Raw genomic sequence first — 13696 nt, 5'->3', positions numbered from 1 at the left:
ATTATTTCATCATCCTAGGGCACTACCTGCTGGTGCCATATGGCTATACAAATAATCTAAAATTTTCAGCAATGCACAACATGTGTAGGCATCTCCCTGTGATGCTGATCTGAAGTTGAGAGGTACATGTGTTTCACTACTATTGTCAAACCATATTTTAGAGTTGCTATAATAGACAAATAGGAGCAGTGATTCTCTAGAAGAAATGGCTGCTCAAAGTGCCGAAAAAGTAAACTAAGACCAGAACGAGGTAAGTGTCACTGAATAGTTCTGCCTTCAAAAATTCAAAGTACCTCCTCCTCCCTCCAGTCTTGCTAGGATATTACAAAGTTCTCCAATCTGGTCATCTCTTAGTTTACTTAAGTAATAGAAACTATTACATAGATGCCAACAACCAAACTGCTGAATGGTGTCTGCAAAATCTATTTTTTCACCCTCGGTTACTTAATGAGATGCCTACTTACCTTGCTGCAGAGAGAACACAGACAGTTTATTTAGAAATTATTTATAAGCTACTATATCTCCATTCATTTGCAGGAAGGAATAGCTTACAACTGTTGAATTGTTAATGCAGGCAAGCAGAAGATTATATACTTACTAAATACTCAGGTCTTTTTGGGTAGAGAATAAAACGGTCAGATTACAAAATGACTTAACAATAGGAAGAAGTATGAAACTTACTGAGTTTTAAGACCACTGTCCTTGGTAAACAAGGTGTGAACATGAACATTAAGTTAACTTGCAATAAAAGCTTTCAGTTAGCATACAAAAGGAAACAACAGAACAAGCTCAACGTAATTTTATTGCATAAAGGTGTGTGGAACAATAAGACAGCAATATACAACAGATACCAAAAATGCTTTGTCTGTCATGAGATTCTTAAATATGCACAACAAGAAAACAGCACGCACACACATACACACATCAAAAGAATTCTGTTAGTACCTACCTTTTTACATGAAAAAGCCAATTCACAACACAAACCGCAAAGTAATATGTGAGACTTCACTCTGTGCTTCCAATGGATTAATACATTATCTCCCACTGCTGAGCGCCGGTCTTGATACAGCTAAAGCATAAGCACTCAGGTCTTCCTGCTGGGAAACAAACAAGTAAAGTCAGTTTTAAGTGTCTTCTATTAATATGCAGAAACAATTCTAACAAGCCTGAAGGCAGAAAAGATAAATAGTATTAAGTCATGCCCAAATATACCAAAATAACAGGCCATACAGCAATTTACCAATTCATTAGAAACTTCATTGTAAAAATCTACTTCATGCAGGAAGGCACTTCTGCTTGCCACTGCTCAGTGAGTCAAACTAATCTGCAAGATGTTTTACATAATGGGAAAATTTGTATTGGCCAAAAGGTTCAAAATGTTCTTGTTAAGTTTCCAGAAACTGCAGATGTAGAGATACTTCTGTTAACCTGAACCAAAACCAAGAAAAGAAACCATTTGAGATATATGCTCCATTTCACAGCACAGCAGATCTAATTTTACCAGCAACTGTACTTCAACTTACTCAGAGTAGGAAAGATTCATGTTTTCTCCATTTGCTCTTAAAATACAAATTTTGAAAATACAGGTAATTTTAATACTATCAGCACATACTGGCTAGCATGATACAGCTATTTCCAGAATAAAATGCTGAAAATTGAAGTAGGTGAATGATCGCTTCTATTCTTGTAAAACAGTAGTATGAGTGAAACATGTGGAATGGATTTTCCAATATAATCAAATAGCATAGTGATACTATCTTAATTCTTCCCTTTGCATTTTACTATGAAAGAAACAGCAATCAAAAAGAGCCACAAATTCCTACAAAGAGTTGGTAACACTGAAAAGGTTATTCCCCACCCCCCCACCCCCAAAAAAACAACCTAAACTAATATATATCTATAAAGAAAAAAAAAATAGCTCAAACTAAACAAGCCAGCCTGAAAACTGGAATCTATACTCAATACTTTTTAAAATCAACCATATCTTTGCAATTACATTTCTAAATTAGCAAGAAAGAGGGAGAAAAAAAAAGGGAAATGTAACAAAATGAAATCTAAGGGCGCATCCAGATGTGTGTGGACGTTTGGTTCCCTGGGGACAAGTAGCAGTGGCACACCTTGCACCACAGCTACCTGTCCCTGGGGAATGCCTGTGCCACACGCACTTTGGCATGTGGCAAGTTGCCCTGGATGGGGTAGGGGAGGCTGGGGCAAAGACTGCTGGCCCCAGCAGCCTTACCTAGGGTCCTGGGGACCTCCCAGGGCTGCAGTCACAGTGATTCTGCCATGCGAAGCCTAGCCAGGAGCCGCAGCACAGCTCTGAGCTTCCTGGCTCCACTTTTCAGCACCACATGCTGCCCAAACGTGCGCTGCACCAGGGTTTTTTTCTGCAGATTTTTTTGACCCCTGGATATCCAGGGTCAAAAAAACCCGGGGGGGGGGGGGGAGAAGAGGCACAGCGCAAACTCGGGTAGTACACCCTTGAAGCATGGAGAACACCGGACTGTGCAGTATGTGGTGCTGCAAACATGTCTGCAGCGCCACATGCTGCATGACCGCACTCGTCCGGACGCACCCTAGGAGTTCAATTCTCATATATAACCCCACGTTATGGAATTTTGTACAAGCAGAAATGCTTCCCATGTCAAATTATTCTGCTACAAACATTATACATTTTGGAACACTGCTGGTTCAGAACACTATTTTACTGATGCCGCTAAAATAAATACAATCTTGAAAATCCTGTGCATGAACAATTTTTTTTTTTTTTAAATAGCAGTACTCATAGCTAGAAAATGCAAAAACAGTTTGGCATAATTTTGCAGATCAATTACTAGGAAGTAGTACTAGTTAAGCTAAACATGTGTCTAAAATTATGTCTCAAAAATCTAAATTTGAACACTAAAGTTTGCACATGAAGCTTAATTCTATTGTGCATAATTTCATAAACTCCCCCCCCGCAAAAGGTTGCATAATTAAAAAATAGTCCCACCACTATTACAATAGTGCCTGAGGTTCCTGAGATTCCAGAAAGTGTTAGATAAACAGATTCAAAAGTTCCAACCTCAAAACCATGTTAAACCTTATCAAGTCCTCCTAGTCTTCATTTATTTGCATATATGGTATAGCAAACCTGTTCTGTAGAACCTAATGAACTTCATGTTGTGTCCCTCGTTCACCTCTCAATTTCTACCATTCACCCTTTATAAGAGCTTAGTTACCCCATTTGCTCTGTTAATTTCCAATCTGAGAATTTTCTTGTCTCCACCTACTTCTATTTTGTAATGAAAATTGCATTCACGTGCATCAGAATTGGATTTACTTTGAAGGCCACTTTGGCACAACCTGTACAAGGACTTCTAAGGACACAATTTCTTCAAGAGTCACCCCAAGTCTACCTGATAAGTTCTCACATCAAGAAAGAGATCCTCCACACAGGGGCCTTCTCCACTCTGAAAAAGCAGAGACCCCCTCAATTTTAAGGTTTTCCTTCAGGTTACAGACCTACAAACTGCTTTCTCAGCTGAAGAAACCCAAGAATGCCTCCCTGCTCACTATAAAGAAGGCAACATTTTATCTTTGCAGTGGTATTTGGGGCTAGAACTACAGAGCAGGCAGGCCTGGCTGGGCAATCAGAGGCATTACTAGAACTCAACATTCCTCTCTACCAGGACCAAAACTGCCTCTCCTGTAAGACCCCGAATTGTCTAACAGTTGTATAATAGCAGTCAGATTGTATCACAGTTCTCCTCAATTCTCTGGGGATAACCAGTTACTGTCTCTCTCTGCCCCCACCTAGATTACTACCCACAATAAAGCACACTTCCTCTTAATTCTAAGATACCTCACTGTGTCTCTGCTTGCTATATCAGCACCAATCTACAGAGCTTCCAGGATATATTTTTTTCAGTGAACTAGCAGGCCATACATCTCTTATGCCTTTTGAGAAATGTGTTGTCAGTAGTTTATCAGTTACCAAAGGGTGCCCATGGAGGCAATAGCTGCCCTTCAGCTACAAGATACAAGCCTGGTTCTTCCCAAGTCAGTGGAAACTGGAAATCTTTGGTTTTGTGAAGCCAGTAGTTCTTGCCCCACAATACAGCACAGGTATAAAAAGCACATCACAAACACAGGAAATAACAGCTAACAGAACAAAAATGGGAAAGGAATTTTAGAAAAGCAAGGCAGCTTACTAATAAAACATAAAGGACTTGTGAAGAGTAAAAATGGCTGAAAAATTGAGATCAGTTTGGTCTTCTTTACTTTACATTTGTATTCAAAATAAATCCAAGCAACTTAGTGCTTTTATTATAAAGCAGGCATGGTTAAAAATGTGCACTCCAATCTGATCAGTTTTGAATGCTGTTACTCAGAAGCCTGACTCAGGAGTTAAAACTGACAAGGATCTGTTCACCTTCAGCTGCTCTGGAAAACTATGAGAAGCAGGAGAAATCAAAGACAGAAGAGGGAAGCAAGGCAGCATGAACAAAAGCAAGGAAGATGAACAGCAAAACCCCCTATCTGGGAACAGAAAGCTGAGAGATGGGGAAGAGCAAAGATGCTCAACATTTCAGCACCCAATCTAACTCATGGAGTGAGTGAAGAAAGGAAGAAATAATAAATGTGACAACATGTTTGGCTCTCTTGTAACGGGAAGGCTCCCCCACCCCTTTCAGCATCCAGATACACTAGTGCTTGAGGAAGGAAGGAGCAGATAATCCAGTGGCCCATCAGGATTCCCAGAGAGTATGCATGTAATCTTGCATTGAGACTGCTGGATAATAAAGCTGGCAATATTCTTGAAACCTGTTAGACTTAAATGAGCAGTAGGAATCTTTGTATTTAAAGTGAACATTTCCAGATCCCTTGGAGAACTACTTAACTTCAGTATGTGTATCTGACGGCAGAGCTTGTCCTTACAATTCCCGGCTGTGGAATTTAAGATGCATCATGTTCCTGGGGCTATTTTCTCAGTGCACCAAGCATTAACTTATGTATTCATGCCACCTTTGCCATTTGTAATACCTGACAATATCATACGGTATCTTGCAGTGCCTTACAAATTTACATAAATAAGTCTAATGTAGATTCTATCCACTGTTAATTCCCACAAGAAAGGAAACGGCTCTTGGTGTTTTTTTGTTTTGTTTGTTGTTGTTATTGCTATTTAGTATCCCCACCATGGACATATCTTGCATAATATATCCTGAAAACACCAAGACTTTTGTTCATTTTTGTTTTTTGTGGAAGCGTGTTCCAAAGCCATGGACCAGCCACTGAGAAGTCTGTCTCCAGATCTGAGGAGCCTTACATGAACTACCAAAATAATCCTGATCATCTCAGCGTAATGGACATTGAGATGGTCTGTAAGATGACCTGCTTATAAAGGTGCTTACTATATGATCATATTTGCTTTCCTTGTAGCCCCAATGAAGATAAATCATCAGGTAGGAAACAAAGTAATCTAAGACAAGCACAACTGTGTAAAAAGAAAATCCCATTTCAGGAAAAGGCCTAGGAACCAGAAGATCAAAAGAACAGCAGCAATTTAGAGCGAGAATCTACCCAGGGAGAAGAGAGTTAGTTCCTTAAAGCTTTTTGTGGGGGAATGACTGATGCTACTTCAGGGGTGGGCAAAATGCAGCCCGTTACCCAGATGCGGCCCGCCAGGCCATTCTATCCGGCCTGCGAGGCCCTTAAAAAAGATTTAGAAAATGAATATTTATCTGCCCCTAGCTGCCTGTCATGCAGCCCTCGATGGCTTGCCAAAACTCAGTAAGCATCCCTCCGCCCAAAATGATTGCCTACCCCTGTGCTACTTGCTATTGCATACATTATGTGCCTCAGACTTTCAAAGAGAACCACTGCATGTGCCAAATCCAAATGAGCCTGCTAGATATTCTGTTCATACACAGGGCATTTTAGCCATGAGCCTGCTCTGAGAAGGGGAGAACTGCAGACTGCTGCCCCAGCACAGGTACAAGCATGAGGTCTGACACCTCAGAGGTGCCCCCGGACTAAAAAGGAGACACAACTGGGCTCTGTAGCCATGACGCTCAGGACTAGTACTTGGTCTTTTTCTGTTCTTGGTTGTGGAATGTGTCACTGCTTCTACAACACTCTAAAGCTCAATAAGTTCAAGAGGTTCAAGCATGGTAGCTTGAAGTGGATTCAGCATGTGACAAGTAGCCAAGTCTGGAGCACTAGAATGGAAAAATGCTGTTTCCATGTGGAGTACAGGAATACCGTCAGCTGTTGTACCAGTTGGAAATACGATGAAGGAACTTCAAGTCCTGTGCAATGCCATAACAAATCCTGAACATCAGAAGTTCATTTGTGTTATGGCCAAGTCTCAGTATCTCAAGATTGGAATAGGCCTTAAACCAGATGAAAGTCAGAGGGAAGTAAAAGGGCACATTTTGTTACTTTTCCTCTTCAAGCACCTGGCAGCAGAAAATTCAGAAGCACTGCTACTCCTGCACCTCAGCCTGCCCACCATGACAGTGCTAGGACCCATGCTCTTTGTCTAAAACAGTGGTTTTCAACCTGTGGTCCATGGACCCTAGGGGTCTATAGACTATATCCAAGTGATTTGTGAAAGATGACTATGATCATTCAAAAGTATGTGAATACCCACACTTACAACTCAAAGGGGTCCACATCTCCATTTGAAATTTTTTAAGGGTCCACAACTGAAAAAAGGTCTATGATAAAATACTGATTACTTCTAGTATTTCTTTCTGCCCAGTAGAATCGCAAACGTCTTTAACCTTGAAACTTAATTCTGATAAATGAAGGATGGTGTAAAGATGTACAATAGGATGACATCAACATATAGCTGACATTTAAACCATTTTATGGGTCTGATGCAGATCTGAATAGGGAAGGTGAGCAAGAAAAGAAGCATATGAAACATCTAAAGTTAAGCAGCAACTACACACTTTCAGATCACTTAGTTAGTGTGTGAGGACTCAAAGGGATCCTGAGTCATCACATCTAGTTCCCTGCTGTCAGACACAATGACACCACAGAGCCCTTTTATAGATTTAAACTTCACCTCAAAACTAGTTGGTTTTCTTGCTCCACTCCACCTATTGGGAAGTTGTTCCAAAATGTCACTGCTCTGAGGGTCAGCAACCTTTTCCTAACTTCCAGGCTAAATTTACTGAAGAGAGGCTGAAAGTCATTCATTCTTGGGTTACTATTGTTTTTCATTTCCCCTGATGTTTACTCCACAGTGTATATCTAGGCAGCAATAGGATCTCCTCTCAGCCTTCATTTTGCTAAACAAACCAAGCATTTTGCTAAATAAACCAAGAGCTAAACAAACCAAGAAAGCTCTTTTAGTCTCCTCTTCTATGCAGGCTCTCCATTAACCCAATTTTCCTAAAAGCTCCTTTTTGCACTCATTGTAAATTAAGTTAATTCTGCTTCAATAAAGGTGACCAGGCCTGTCAGGCAGAAAACCACCTCCTGCCCTAGCGCCTTGCTTCGTAAACCTGATCGAATTCCATGAAGAATTAACTGCACCTTGTGATCAAAAAGTGAATATTCTAACTCTGCCTGTGGCTGGAAAGCAGTCCTCTACTAATGCCACGATTTTTTTCCTAGGTTTTATTCCACTCAACTAGGAAATTAGTACTAAAAGTTCTGTTGACTTCTTTATCTAGCTTCTCAGTTTGTGCAAGAACAGAAAAATCAGACTGAGTAGTAATGCAACAGGTTGACTGCATCATTTCCTGAATACCACCTGGACAACTGCAGTTCTAAGAAGTAGACAGCAGTCTTCCCTGGAGTTACTGACAAAAACTCTCGATTCATTGCTTTCATCTGAGTAAACCCCTTATTTTTTTTCACTCTATGTAACACATATCCTCTCCCAACAATGGAAGCTACTATCAGGGTAGTCTATCTATACAGTAATTCTCAGTCTCTGATGATTTTGGTACTTGTCTTTCTTCAAAATGAAACTGTTTGCCAGAAATGTTAGTTCTTTTACCAAACTGCCATCCAAAAGGAGTAGTTAGTTGAAGTGAAACTGCTCCGCTCTATTGCTAATAATTTCAGTTGGACTAAGCAGGGCTGAGATTTGCAGCTAGACAGGGAGTTTTTCATCAGCTGAAGTATACTGGTTAAACTCTAGATATGCACACAGACTTCAGCAGGTTACCCAACTGTAGCAGACTCTGGGTTAGATATCTCCTTGGAAACCTTTATCTGCTAGATCCATGGTTCTGACTGCTGTATTCTCAGCTCATTTTAAGATACCTTTTAAAACAGACTTCCAAGCTACAAGACAAATAGTGCCAGCTCTACTTACCCCTTTAAAAAACTTCTGTTAGTTTGCCATGGGGACTGACAAGCTAAATTAAGCTAAAAGGCATGAAACCTGCAACTGCACTGTGGGAAAGGCTGTGGTTCAACCAGGGTGAGCTAATCCCAACAAATTTCTCTCTTTTCCTTGACAAGCACCCTTTGAAAACCTAGTATGTTTTCAAAGGTCTCCCAACAAGCTAACACATTTCAAACTCCACTCCACCCCAAAAAGGACAACAGTGATTTTAATCAGTCACTTTAGTTGATAGTTGAAGCCAGTTAACTTTTTAGGGTTAAACCCTGGCTACACTACCTGCTAAATGCTGGGGAGGGGTGGGTTGTTTGTCTGTTTTAAAAGGCAACTGTGTTCAAACATGCAAGGCAACATGTTTTTTTAAAAAAATACCTGCCCCTCCCCTCTGTATTCAAGGGCCTCAGCTATTTTGGGGATAGGGCCATTATTAAGCATCCGGGGTTTCCCATGTTACAGTATATGTATGCTGAAGATCGCATTGTAGGAATGCAACACAAAAACCATTCAGACCAGCAGTGCTCAACTCATACAGCCCTGCAGACCAGATGTGGAGTGCAGAACCTCATTATCTATGCAGGGAGACTGGAATCTGGCGGCTGCAGAATTAATCACTGTGGCTCCAAGAGCCATGGCACCCGCTGCTCTTCCTACTACCCGATTTCTGGCCCCAGAGGGAGCTCTGTGGGACAGATACCACAGACTGAATTTGGTTCATGGGCTGTACCTTGATCACCCTGACTTATGAAATCCAAAGTAGAAAGGCAGCTGCTAAGACCCAAGATCATCCGTGTGTGAAACATCTGGTATATTTTTCCTCCCTTCAGACAGACCATCTTTTCAACATCTGACTTACTGAAACGCTTTCTCAAAACATAACACACAAATTGTTTGCAAGTCTGTCTACCCATTAACAATATTTTTATAAATAAAAATCCTTAATAAAACACACGCTATGAAAAAAACCCCAAGCAGAGACCCATTTCCATTAGGCTGTACAAGTATTTGAATCCCTGCAGCACCATCTAATGGAGAGCTCACCATTTTATTCCTCTGTATGTGACAAATATATTTTGGAGGTGTCAGCAAGTGATAAAATTGAATACAGCTTATTTAATGCACCATGAATTAAAAAGAGATTAGTTGCAAGACCCGACAGGTCATTTCTCCATGGAGAAATGTAGAATACAACCTGATGATTATATTTCATAAACATTATATTCATGTGCAGATTTATTAAATACAACAGGAAGTTTTATTTGCTAAGAGATAAATAATAAGGCTCTAGTTGGAGCTGTTTTACAATGTCTAAAATGTAAAAAAACCTAATTTAAAAAATACAGCAAACTTCCTTCCCTCCACAAGCATGCAGGAAGTCTAATTTCTCTCTTAAGCAGTAACAATCAGAGCAGATCTAGACAGCAACAAACCTGGATCTTATCCATAGCAACGAAGGTCCTTACCCGCAGCCTTATTTTCATTTTTTTTTTTTTTTTTTAAGAGTTCATAGCTGTAACCTAGAACTGCTCTCCCCAGCTACACTACATACAATAGAAGATCAGCAGCAGCACACAAGATCAATAACAGCAATGCAACCTTTAATAAGATGGCCGACTGTGACTTCCAATATTTCTCATTCGTTATTTTTCTTATAAAAACAAATCTGACCTGAACCATGTAGCTGCACACAGTTGACCTATTATAATGTTTTCACATTGAATTTTACCTTCATTTTACCTCCTTTTTTCCACCCTATTTATTGTTTGTTATATCCAATATTATGGTTTGAGGGTTCATGCATCCACGGTTAATCAAGAACAACTCTATTCATGGACACTTATTCCAATATTTGTTCTTGCTAAGCTCAGCCTACTTTCAAACCGTAGTTTCCCAATTTGGTTTCAGTACAGTCACCAACACACTTAGGAAGTCTCACAAGAATTTAGTTCCTAGGCAGTGGTTCTCAATCGGGATGCCACAGGTATCGCTCAAGAATGTCTCAGTGGCAACAGCCAGGTAAAACTGCTCTTCGTGCTCCCCCTGCATTACAACTTTCTAATCAGCCTAAAGCAGGCAGCAAGGATGTCTCGTGCTGTGCAGCTGCTCCTGGACCAGCTGTCTCCCTATGTTCCTCCTGGAAACAGGTGAAGTAGAACTGTCCCGTCCGCTTCTATTTCCAGGAGAAGCACTGGGGATGCCTAACCAACAACGGCTGCATAGCATGAGACATCTCCTTCCTACGTTAGGCTGATCAGTGCTCTACCATGTAAGTGCACTCCTGAATTATCCCCCTTTCCCGGTTGGCTGTGCAGTGGGGGCCCTTCCTGGCAGCAGAACCCGGCTAAGACGCACCCAGGTAAGCTGAGGTGGCATCAACAGTGGATCTCAGCCAGGGGTGCAGCTGCATTAAAAAAAAAGGGTGATGGGGTGCCATGACCCTGAAAAGGTTGAGAACCACTGTTCATAGCTCTCTAAACTACTGTTCTCCAAAGAAACGGGCAAGAACATAACATGCCTATTCAGACAAATTCAAACAAAAACACAAAAAACCCACCTTAGGATGAATAAAATAGTCCTAGAAACTCCCTCAGGAATTCTCAACAAAAATACTAGAAGTTAAAGATACCAACAGACCTTTTTCAAAATGAAAGTGAAGGTTTCAGACATCTGCAAAAAGGAAACAACCAGACAGGGGGAATTTATGGGCCTAAGTCCCAGATATCACAGAACAGCTGACATAAATTACAATGTGTGATTAACTAAAGAAGCTGATTAGGAAAATAAAGCAAATTTATCATAGAGATTGCCAAGGGCACTTTTCTGCATATGTTCCAAAAGAAAATGTCAAAATATCTCAAAATGTTGCTATAGCACAGATGAAACAACTGCCAAATGGTAACGGCAGCATGGCAGCAACCGCCACCAGCAGAATTACAGTAAAGGATCTACTGGCATTTCTATGGTAAATCTGCACCTGCAGTAAGAACCAGGGGATTTTTACCATTCAAATTCTTGCTGAGCAGAAGTTTAGTTTATTCACATTCTCTAGCTAAAGTCATGATCCAACTCCCATTGAAGTCAACAACAGTCCTTCCAGTGGTAATTTCAATGGGAGCTGCATCACACCCTTGGGTTTTGGGGTTTGTTTGGGGGCTTTTTTTGGAGGAAGACACTTATTTAAACCAAAGTGATATTTTTTTTCTTAAGGGAACCCTACAAAACACACCTCATATACAAAACTAGGGGGATGCCGCTGCTTCAACATGTAGTTACAAGACAGAGAGATGCAAGCTAGAAGATGCTATCGCCTTCAGCTAGTTAGGTAGCTGATTACTTTCCAGCACCCCAATCTATCAATCAAATGCAAACATGCTATGCTTGCCAGCACCACAACTGAGACACCTAGGTGTCGTGATAGACCACAAAATGAAAATGAGCCACCAACACAATGCCATAGCTGGCAGAGAGAATCAAACATTTGGCGTGCATCTACTGATGCATCTTGGGCAAGACTAAGCATGTCACACTCTCTCTACTTGGCCCTGGTGACAGCGTAGCTGGAGTACTGCATCCAGTTCTGGGTGCCACACTTCAGGAAGGATGTGCAGAAGCTCAAGTCCAAAGGAGGGCCACACGCAAGATTAAAGGTCTGGAGAGCAGGTCATATGAGAAGAGGCTGAAAGACTTGGGATTATTCAGACTGGAGAAGACTCAGAGAGGACTTGGTGGCAGCCTGTAAGTATATTAGGGGCATACCTCAGGGCCCAGGGGAGCATCTATTCACCAAGGCACCCAAGGGGAAGACAAGAAACAATGGGCACAAACTCACTGAAGATCGCTTCAGATTGGACATAAGGAAAAACTTCTTTACAAGTTGAATACCGAGGGTTTGGAAAAGTTTCCCCAAAAAGGGGGTACAGTCACCCAGCCTGGCAATCTTCAAAAACTGTCTTGACACCCACCAGCTCAGCAACTGGTGCCTCCTGGGGCTGGGTGGGCACTCAGGGTCCCCCATGGTCAATCGCCGAGCCGGGGAGGTGTGTGTTTGGGGGGGCGCGGTGAGGGGAGGCTCCCACACGCTCAGCAGCAGACCCAGAAGTGACCAGAAGTACTCCTGTGGAATGAAAGCTCCATCCTCCCCATCATCTCAGCGTTCACGAGCCGTGCCTGGTACCTTGAGGTATGCAGACACAGCTTTAAATGTTTTTGATATGTCCAAATCAGCATCGAATCTTTAGATTCACTGCTGACCAAACTGAAATCGGACAGTGATCCAAATCAACAAATCGAATCACTGTCCCCCCAAATCGGGTCGCATCCGAATCGAATACGGCCCGCTTCACACACCCCTAGTAATTACCACACTTCAGCAGACTCAATTAATCAAGTCTGCTCCCAGTTTGTGTATAGACACCCTAGATTTGTAATTAGTTTCAGTCAAAGCAGATGTAGCACCAGTATTACCAAAAAACATATTGTTCCTTTACCAAGAGTGTTGGAATAAATGTAAAAAAAGTGTGGGGGGCTTGGAGGAAAGATAAAAGACAGGCAAGAAAGCATAGGAAAAACAGCGAATTACGTGTTTAGAGAAAGAGGTCCAATGGATGAGCAGGACCCGATTTGGATTCAGATTGTATTCACATCGTTAATGATCTAAAGAAGGTAGAAGCATATTAATTAACTTTGAAAATGACACCCAACAGACAGACAGAGAGAATACCAGAGGAAAAAGGGCCTAGAGGTTAGAGATCTCAGCAGAAAAAAAGTAAATATATCTGGAGAAAAATAACCCAACATATAGAAACAAAACAAACAGTGTACAGAAATGACAACAGACACCAAACAAGTGGTGCTATATATGAACAGTTAACACAGCAAGACAACAGTGCAAAAAACATCAGTTGTTTTCTAGAAGTAAAAGTCGCTTTTTTAGACAGCAGAAATAAGGGCATTCCAAGACTGCTACATTCAGCAGTTCAAACCAAAAAAGAGGTTAATTGATTATAGGCAATTCTGAGAAAAGCAGCAAAAGCTGTTTAAACAGCTGTGGGAACCAAGATGGAAGTTAAGAGCATTTATATTGTTTGGCCAAATTAAAACTTAAGGGAGGAGAGTGAAATAAGGGAGCTACTTGTAGAATGCTACTGTATCTGAAGAGCTTAAACACCAGAGTGAAGGGATGTTATTTAAAATAGTTCATAGATCCACTGAAGTTTAAGGATGAAAGGGACCTTGTGAGATCATCAGGTCCAGCCCCCCTGCTCTAGGCAGGAAAGACTTTGGGGGTCAAATAACCCCAGCAAGGTGTGCATTCAGTCTCATTTTGATCTTGTTCTCATGCCTTGCTGT

General features: G+C 41.2%; 1 protein-coding gene across 3 annotated transcripts in view; it reads right to left on the bottom strand.

The window, feature by feature from the left end:
* Positions 1-13696, bottom strand: part of TRAF3 (TNF receptor associated factor 3) — a 92404-nt gene that overhangs the window by 72860 nt on the left and 5848 nt on the right. For all 3 annotated transcript variants that reach the window (XM_019481567.2, XM_006276255.4, XM_006276256.4), the window contains exon 2: positions 950-1097. The gene's annotated coding sequence lies outside the window, so the exon portion shown is untranslated. The remainder of the gene's footprint in view (positions 1-949; positions 1098-13696) is intronic.

This window comes from Alligator mississippiensis, chromosome 2 (genome assembly GCF_030867095.1).
Source record: "Alligator mississippiensis isolate rAllMis1 chromosome 2, rAllMis1, whole genome shotgun sequence".
NCBI classification, from domain to species: Eukaryota; Metazoa; Chordata; order Crocodylia; family Alligatoridae; genus Alligator; species Alligator mississippiensis.
The sequence above is the reverse complement of the archived record's forward strand: the minus strand, read 5'-3'. Positions and strand labels throughout refer to the sequence as shown.